At 38.6% G+C, this 9,562-nt stretch overlaps 1 protein-coding gene across 1 annotated transcript in view; it reads left to right on the top strand.

The window, feature by feature from the left end:
- PAK2 (p21 (RAC1) activated kinase 2) overlaps nucleotides 1-9,562 on the top strand; it is a 104,365-nt gene that overhangs the window by 34,079 nt on the left and 60,724 nt on the right. The gene's annotated exons all lie outside the window — the stretch shown is intronic.

The raw sequence follows: 9,562 nt of genomic DNA on the forward strand, positions 1-9,562 counted from the left end.
AGTCTCACTTTGTCGCCCTTGGTAGAGTGCCATGGTGTCACAGCTTACAGCAACCTCAAACTCTTGGCCTTGAGTGATCCTCTTGCTTTAGCCTCCCAAGTACCTGGGAGTACAGGTGCCTGCCACAATGCCCAGCTTTTTATAGAGACAGAGACTCGCTCTTGCTCAGGCTGGTGTCAGTGAGCTTAAACAGTCCATCCACCTCCGCCTCTTAGAGTGCTGGGATTACAGGCATGGCACCATGCCTGGCCTGGATCTGCAATCTTAAACATTGTTACACTGCTTTCCTGTGAAATGAAAATTATAGATTATTAAAATTTCAGGGGGAAAATCAACATATATCCAAAATATGAAAGAAGGAAAAAATGAAAGGGAAAAACAGTTTATTCTTCCATTTGTAAATACTGGTCACAACTATACTGTTACTATGAAGTGATGACAGGCTTGTGTGTACATAGGCTTGGCCAGGATACAGTCTCATACGTGTGGACCACTGTCAGTGACCCAGTCAGCACCACAGTACTCTGGTGACGTGATTTTCTAAATTGTGAATAAACTTCTTGGTAAAGTCTGAGCAAAACAAAGTACAAACTACTCTTGGTTTATATAATGGTTGTGTACATAGAAAATTCATGTTAACACTCTAAAGCATATATTTCATATGTGAAATAGAATCATGTACGAAGTTCAGATAATAATTTTTAAAAAATTATATGTCATTGCATGGTAGGATGTTCAAGAGTTGTGAGCACATTGCAGAACTGTTATCTGTGCCCTCTGCTTTCAAAATGCCTGTAGAACTGCTTTTCTTTTCTTTTTTTTTTTTTTTTTTTTTTTTGAGACAGAGCCTCAAGCTGTCACCCTGGATAGAGTCCTGTGGCATCAAAGCTCACAGCAACCTCCAACTCCTGGGCTCAAGCGAGTCTTCTGCCTCAGCCTCCCAAGTAGCTGGGACCACAGGTGCCTGCCACAATGCCCGGCTATTTTTTGGTTGTAGCTGTCAATGTTGTTTGGCGGGCCCATGCTGTATTCGAACCTGGCACCTTAGGTGTATGTGGCTGGCACCTTAGGCACTTGAGCCACAGGCGCTGAGCCTAGAACTGCTTTTCATTTCTAATACTGTTTAATTTGCTTTCTCTCCATTCATTTTGCCAGAGATGTTGTAAGTTTTTCTTAAGACTCAACTTTGTAGCTTTATCTTCTCTGTTATATGTTAGTCTTCTACTTAGTAATTTCTGCTTTTATCGTGGTTATTATTTTCTTTCTACTTTCTTAGAGTTTATTTTGCTATTTCCAGGGCTTCTTAGGTTGGACACTTGTTAATTGTTAATTTTTAATGTAAAAGTTTAGACCTGTAGATGTCCTTAAGTGCCCCACATTCTGCAAGGTTTCTTGTTGTGCTGGCGGTAGAATATACATAACAAAATTTACTATTTTCACCACTTTTAGCTATACTAATCAGTGACATGGTGTACGTGCACAATGCTTGTACAACCATCTTCTGTCCTTTCCCATAACATTATCATCATTTCAAACAAATCCTGTATTCATAAAACCTGTCCCAGCCCGTAGGCTGTAGACCAGGGCCTGTCTATCAGGAACCCAGGGCACATCAGGAAGTGTGTGGCAGGGAGCAAGCAAAGCTTTCACATTTACAGCCAAAGCTTCCTCTCATAGGAGTGCAAACCTTACCGTAAATTGCACAAGTGAGGATCTAGATTGTGCTCCTTATGAGAATCTAATGACTGATTTGAGGTAGAGATGTAATGTACTTGAATCATCCTGAAACTGGTCCCTGGTGCCAAAAGGTTGGGGACCACTACATTAAACAGTAATTCCCCGTTTTACCCTTTCCCCAACCTCTATTTTACTTTCTGTCTCTGTGAATTTGACTATTCTAGGTGTCTTATTAGTGAAATAAATATAATATTTGTCCTTTTTTGTTTTCTAAATATGAATCCTTTATAAATTAAATAGTATTCTTCAGTCCTTTTTTAAAAAATTCCAATTTTGTAGAGGTTGGATGTTCTTGATCTGTCTTACATAGCTATTATCACCTGGCTTGCTATTTTTGTATTTTTGTACATTTTCTTTTTTTTTGAGACGGAGCCTCAAGCTATCCACCTGGGTAGAGTGCCATGGCATCACGCTCACAGCAACCTCCAACTCCTGGGCTCAAGCGAGTCTCCTGCCTCAGCCTCCCAAGTAGCTGGGACCACAGGCGCCCGCCACAACGCCTGGCCATTTTTTGGTTGCAGCCATCATTGTTGTTTGGCGGGCCGGGCTGGGGATTCGAACCCGCCCCCTTAGGTGTATGTGGCTGGCGCCTTAGGGGCTTGAGCCACAGGCGCCAAGCCTATTTGTACATTTTCATCACTTTTGGTACACTTTCTGCAAACATACCCATAGTCCTATCTATGTTTTTAGCTATAGTTACTCTATGCTTTGTATCTTTTTTGTTTTCTATAAATCAAAGGGGTACAGTGCAGTTTTGTTACATGAATATATGGTATAGTGGTGAAATCAGGGCTTTATCATCATCCAAATAATATACATAGTACCCATTAATTTCTCATTCCTCACCTTCCACCCACCCTTCTACCCTATTATGTTTGTTTTACTTAGCATAGTATTTTCTAGGCTCACTCTTTTATAAGCATTATCAGAATTTCATTCATTTTTTTAAGGCCGAAATAAATGACACATTTTATTTATCTAATCTGCCAAGTTTTGATACTTAATTCTGTTGTTGTTGTGGAGGGGGTTGTTGTTGTTAGCTAAAAAATCAACCTGGGATCTTTTTTTTTTTTTTTTCTTGAGACAGAGTCTTAATCTTTTCCCTGGCTAGAATGAAGTGATGTCATCATAGCTAATGATAACTTCAAACTCCAGTGATCTTCCTGGCTCAGCCTCCCGAGTTGCTGGGACTACAGGTGTGTGCCATCTGACTTGGCCAATTTTCCTGTTTTTGTTTGTTAGTTTTGGTATAGAGAGGATCTTGCTCTTGCTCAGGCTGGTCTTGAACTCCTGACCTCAAGCAGTCTTCTTGCCTTAGCCTCTCATGGTATGAGTATTACAGGTATGAGTCAGTACCACTGCACCCTGCTCATAGATAGTTTTTGCTGATACATAGTTTTAAACTTCTAATTCTCATTATGATGTCTCTTTTTAACTGTGACTTTTTTTGTTTGTTTGTTTGATTTTGAGACAGATTCTCAAACTGTGGCCCTGGGTAGAGTCCCGTGGCATCATCATTGCTCATAGCAACCTCCAACTCTTGCCTAAAAAAGTGATCCTCTTGCCTTACTTTTTCTAATTTTTTTTTTTTTTTTGAAACAGAGCCTCAAGCTGTCCCCCTGGGTAGAGTGCCGTGGCATTACAGCTCACAGCAACCTCCAACTCTTGCCTAAAAAAGTGATCCTCTTGCCTTACTTTTTCTAATTTTTTTTTTTTTTTACCTTAGGTGTATGTGGCTGGCACCTTAGCCGGTTGAGCTATAGGTGCCGAGCCCTAATTTTTTTTTTTTTTAAAGTAGAGGTAGGGTTTTGCTTTTTCTCAGGCTGGTCTCAAACTCATGAGCTCAAACAATCCACCTGCCTCAGCCTCCCAGAGTGCTAGGATTACATGGCGTGAGCCATGGCACCCAACCATAACCATGTTTTTTTTTTTTTTTGCTGTTTTTGGCCAGGGCTGGGTTTGAACCTGCCACCTCTGGTGTATGGGACCGGCGCCCTACCCTTTGAGCCACCGGCACCACCCCATAACCATGTTTTTTAAGAGATGTTTTAAAATTTCCAAACTTGGGATTTTTCCCTTTTTTTTTATTAATAATTTTCAGTCTAATTGATTAAAGAATAAATAGTGATTTCAATCTTTTGAAAACTACCTCTTATTTTTTTTTTTTCTTGTTTTAGAGACAGGGTCTTGCTCTATTGCCCAGGCTGTAGTATGATTGTAGCTCATTTGCAGCTTCAAACTCCTGGACTGAAATAATCCTTCTGCCTCAGCCTCCCAAGTAGCTGAGATTACAAGGAGGTACACGGGAGACTACGTGGTCTGAGCCACCATGCCTGGCTAATTTTTAAAAATACTTTGTAGTGAGGGGGGTCTCAGTATGATGCCCAAACTGATTTTGAACTCCTAGCCTCAAGTGATCTCCTGCTTTGGCCTCTTTAGTTACTGGAATTGGAGGCATGAGCCACCTTGTCTATTTTATCTCATTCTCAAAAGATAATTTTGTTGGATCTGTGGTTTATGTTGGCTGCTTTTTTCTCTGAGCATACTGAGGATATTCTATTGTCTTGCTTTTATTGATATTAAGAAGTAAGCTGACAGTTCAGCTACTGCTCTGTGAAGTCTGTCTTTTTCTTTCCTTTGGCTAATTTTAGAAACTCTTTGTCTTTGACATCTTAATGTCACTATGGTGTGTCTATCTACATATTATTTTTTATCCTGCTTTGATTCATCATACTTCTTTAACTTAGAGATCTGTGTTCTTTATCAGTTCTGGAAATTTCTCCGCTATTGATTTTGTTCAGTGAACAAGTCCTTCCCTAATTCCTGCTTCTCTGTTCTGTATTCAGATATCTCTCTCAGTTCACTAATTCTCTCTTCTATTGTGACTGTACTCCTTTTTATTTCAACTGTTGGTTTTTAATTTTCAGGTATTATTTTTTCTTTTTCTTTTCTTTTCTTCTTCTTTTTTTTTTTGGAGACAGTCTTATGTTACCCTTGGTAGAATGCTATGGCGTCACAGCTCACAGCAACCTCAAAGTCTTGGGCTTAAGCGATTTTCTTGCCTTAGCCTCCCAAGTAGCTGGGACTACAGGTGCCCACCACAACACCCAGCTATTTTTGTTGTTGTTGTATTTGTAGTTGTTGTTTGGCAGGCCTGGGCCAGGTTCGAACCCACCAGCCCCAGTGCCCTAGCTGCTGAGCTACAGGCGCTGAGCGCAGGTATTATTTTTTTCCTTACTTGAAGTTGTGTATGGTGCTTTTCATATTTGGCTTGTTTCTTTTTTATCAAGTTCTTACTTGTATTTGGTGTCAGATCATTCCATACCTGTTTCATTAATCTGTTTTAGCTAGTTCTCAATCATAGCGCCCTGTCTCCTTGTTTATTTTCTTATTTTTCACATTAAGTGCTCTTTACCTGAGAGCTTTATCTTTGAGTATTATTTGAGACCTGTGTTGAATTTGGTTTCTCCATGGAGGCTTTATATTTGCTTTTATCACTCATTAGAAGGTGTAACCAACTTGGGACCACATTCAATTAAATATCTTTGGGGTTTTTTTGGACCTCAAAAGTGGCATGAATTTGGCTCATAAACATACATTTTGTTAAGATTTCTTTCTTTTTTTTTTTTTTTTTAAGATTTCTTAAAGATTTTTTTTCCTTCTTGCTATCACCAAGCTCAAAATGCTGAAGATTTTCTTATTCTTTTCTGTCCAGAGAGATTTATTTTTAAATAGATTATAACCTTTTAGGTTCTGGATATATGTAGGAGGGGTTAGTAGTAGACTTTTCAATGTAGGCAGCCTCTGGGTTTTATCACTTGGCCCCTGCGACAACCAACAGAGTGGAAGTACAAGGTCTTAAGGGTTTAATCAAAATCCCTCAAGAATAACTGGGTTAGTAAATTGCTTACACCTTAGAGTTTTGGTTTCATTTTGCTTTGGGACTCCGTGCAGTCCCTCTCATTTTACTAGCTTGCACATGCATTTTAAAAGATTTGATATGTTATCCAGTACTTTATTTGCATTTGAAGCAAGATTTTATTTTCCTCTTGGATTTTCTACCAGTCCCCTGATTGTGTTTTCTGCCTCTCTTTTCTTGCTTTTCCTTTTTTATCTCTGGCTTTACTAGCGAGCCTGATCTTTTATAGCTGTAATCAGCAAATGAGTACACTCCTTTCCTCCTGATTTGTGAACATTCTGTTAATAGTGTATGTATTATCTTTGGATGATTTGGAGATGTTTTCATTGTTTTTTGCTCACATAGGCATTTGAAGCTTTTTGGAGGGAGAGTCATGGGTATTGAGGTTCTCGTATCTCATTAAGAGAGTGTTAGAAGTCTGATTAGTGTTTTGTTGTAACAGTCATAAGGTACTAAAAAAGTGAACCTTGTTTATTATTTGTATAAAATATAAGTTATTTTTTATACTTAATAGAATATAAGTAAAGTAAACTTAATGCTTTATAAATCATATTTTTCAGTAGTAATTGCTTTATATTTGGGATACCATAGTTGATCCCCATAGATCATAATAAATTTAGTTATTTCCACTGATAGGACTAATTGGTTCCAGATACCACTATTTTTTTCATTTCTGCTGTATATTTAGCTACCCCTAGTCCTCTTCAGTAGACAATTGAGGAATTGTTTGTGTTTGAGTTGTGTCACAGTTCAACAATGGGCCTGTTAGAAGAGTACAGTGTGTTTGGGGCATACTTTTTGTTTCGCCTACTTGTTTTTCACTGAAAAGTAGCAAAGTGTTTGAACGGATTCAGAGAAAGGCACTACTTATTTGCTCTTTTTTAATAAAACAACGTTTTTGATAATGATGGAGCTAAACAAGGTAAATCAGTATTTTATCATGTTTTGTATTCAATTACTGGTTTTGTCTAAAATAAAGGTGACTATAAAGAACTTTATCACAATCTCATTTGACACTTTCAGTAGCAGCGGTACACAAAAAATTTACGTGCTTCATGGAAAAGAGAACCAAAGTCCATGATTTAGCTGTTAGAGGAGAAAAGTGTAAGTCTTTTGCAAAGATATTTTTGTTAATAGAAGGTTGTATGTTGTTTAGAAAAATGCTGTTTGACTAAAAAACTGATAGATTCAGTGGCCAGGATTCAGTGGCCAGGCATGGTAGCGCATACCTGTAATCCTAGCACTACAGAAGGCTGAGGCGGGTAGATTGCCTGATCTCAGGAGTTCGAGACCAGCCTGAGCAAGAGCAAGAGCCTGTCTATACTAAAAGGAAAAACTAGCCAAGCATTTTGGTGGGCGCTTGTAGTCACAGCTGTTCCAGAGACAGCGGCGGGAGGGTTGCTCGAGCCCGGGAGTTTGAGGTTACTGTGAGCTATTATGCCAGGGCACTCTACCCAGGGTGGTGGAGTGACATTCTGTCTCAAAGGGAAAAAAAAAAAACTAATAGATTCTAGAAGAATAATGTTTCATCTAGAGACAGAGTATTGTACCATGAATTGTAAACATTGTTGTCTAATACATGCATAGTACCTTTGGATTGCTTGAAATCTTGGGCAGGAAAAACATGAGGATGTTGTAATTCATTGCCATAAAATGCTCCAGTATATTAGTATAAGTAAGAAAAAAGCTTACTTTTCGTTGTTACGAAACTTAAATTTTAGTCTTAGTTTTGTTACTAATTAGATTTGTGTGACTTCACACAAACTACTTTTTATTTTTTACTTTTTGAAGATTATTGGACTTTATTTTATTTTATTTTATTTTTGAGACAGAGCCTCAAGCTATCCCATGGGTAGAGTGCCATGGCATTACAGCTCACAGCAACCTCCAACTCCTGGGCTCAAGCGAGTCTCCTGCCTCCGCCTCCCAAGTAGCTGGGACTACAGGTGCCCGCCACAATGCCTGGCCATTTTTTTGGTTGCAGCCATCATTGTTGCTTGGCAGACCTGGGCTGGGGATTTGAACCCGCCACCTTAGGTGTATGTGGCTGGCGCCTTAGCCGCTTGAGCCACAGGCGCAGAGCCTGGACTTTTTTTATTAGATCATGACTGTGTATATTCCTGCATTTATGGGGTACAGTGTACTGATTTTATATACAATTTGGAATGTTTACATCAAACTGGTTAACATAGCCTTCACCTCACTTATTTAATTGTTTAGACATTTATACTCTACTCTTAATATATTTGGCATGTACTCTTGCAATATGCACAGTAGGTGAGGTCCCACTGATTACCCTCCATCTATCCACCTCCCTCCCTTCGTCTCCTCTCCCCCTCCTCTTCTCTCCTTCTTTCTGGGCTACAATTGTGTTTTATCATTTGTATGAAAGTGTGGGTGATTATATATTGGTTTCATAATAGTACTGAGTACATTGGATATTTTTCTTCCATTCTTGAGATACTTTACTAGCAAACTACTTTTTAGTGGGTTAAGTTTTCTCACATATAAAATAAAGGAGATGGGCTAGATGAATTCTAATCCTTTGTAATTTTAATAGTCTTTGAATTTATTTTCCTATATAACTTGAGTTCAGAGGATGTGAGAAATCATTTTGAACAGGTATAGATAGAATAACCTTACAAAGGAAATAATTTTTACTGAGCTTTAAAAGATTTACTTGAATAGATAAAAGAATAAGAAACATGTATACGGGAATGATTTTGACTAGGAAAGTCCTTGGTATGTTTGGGGGATATGAAGCATAGGATTTGTATGGTACATTCATGTGAGATCAGATTGATTCAGCAGTGGAGTTCAATGGCCCTAAATGTTGTTTAGTCCTCAGTCCTCCAGTTGTGGACATCTGTTGAGGAAGATGTAGCCAGACAGAGGGATACTATGTGTTATTGCACAGTGATCAAAGTATATATAGCCAGTTCTAACTTCATTCTCCAAACAAAAAACTGAGCACATAGAACTCTTTAGGAAGCTAGAGTTTATTCTAACTCCCTCCAAATGCCAGCCAAAGATATGAAACTAAGAGAAATTCTGAGATGAAGTGATAAAGTCTTCAACTAAGCTGGTGGCAGAGGCATCAATATAGTACAAAGAGTCATGCTTAAAATTACTAGGATCTTACCACTAATGTGGCATATTACTTAGCATTGTTGCTATTATATTTGTGATCTTGAGTAAATTCATGAGTCATTTGTGACTCGTGTGTTTAATATTAAATTTGGTTTTCATTTAGGGAAATATTTCTTAAAGGATGAGTTAAGGAACCTTGAAGCACAGCTAAGAAATTTGCTCAGTCACATACTTGGTAAATAGCAGAACCAGGATTCCGACCAAAGCAATCTGATGCCAGACCACCTGCTGTTAACCGCAAAACTGGCCAACATGTAGCTGGTTTTCTTGTTTATTTTGTTTTGTTTTAATTGAAGATACATTGGCAGATAGAATTTGTAGTCTGTTTACACTAAGTAAGTACTGTGCCCTGTTTATTATCTTCATTTTTTCACTTAATTTACACATATAGTACATATTTATGTGTTCATGGTATAGCCAAAACCCAAACATTGTAACTTGGCATGCTGTTTTTCATGTAACTGGTGAAAGTACGCTATTCCAGGGATAACCCACTGTCCATAGTGTTATGATCACTAAACATTTGTTTTGATTTAGCCATTCATGAAATAATCCTTTCAATATCGTTACTAAGTTGTATCTTTCTTCCTACTATAGCAAAATAGATTCCCTCTTATAGTACGTACGGATAGCAGCCCATACTTAAGAATAGCCACTTGTGGCTCGGCGCCTATAGCTCAACCGGCTAAGGCGCCAGCCACGTACACCTAAGGTGGCGGGTTCGAATCCCCAGCCCGGACCCGCCAAACAACAATG

Source organism: Otolemur garnettii, unplaced genomic scaffold, assembly GCF_000181295.1.
Source record: "Otolemur garnettii isolate 467f Iridium unplaced genomic scaffold, OtoGar3 scaffold00060, whole genome shotgun sequence".
Lineage (NCBI taxonomy): Eukaryota > Metazoa > Chordata > Mammalia > Primates > Galagidae > Otolemur > Otolemur garnettii.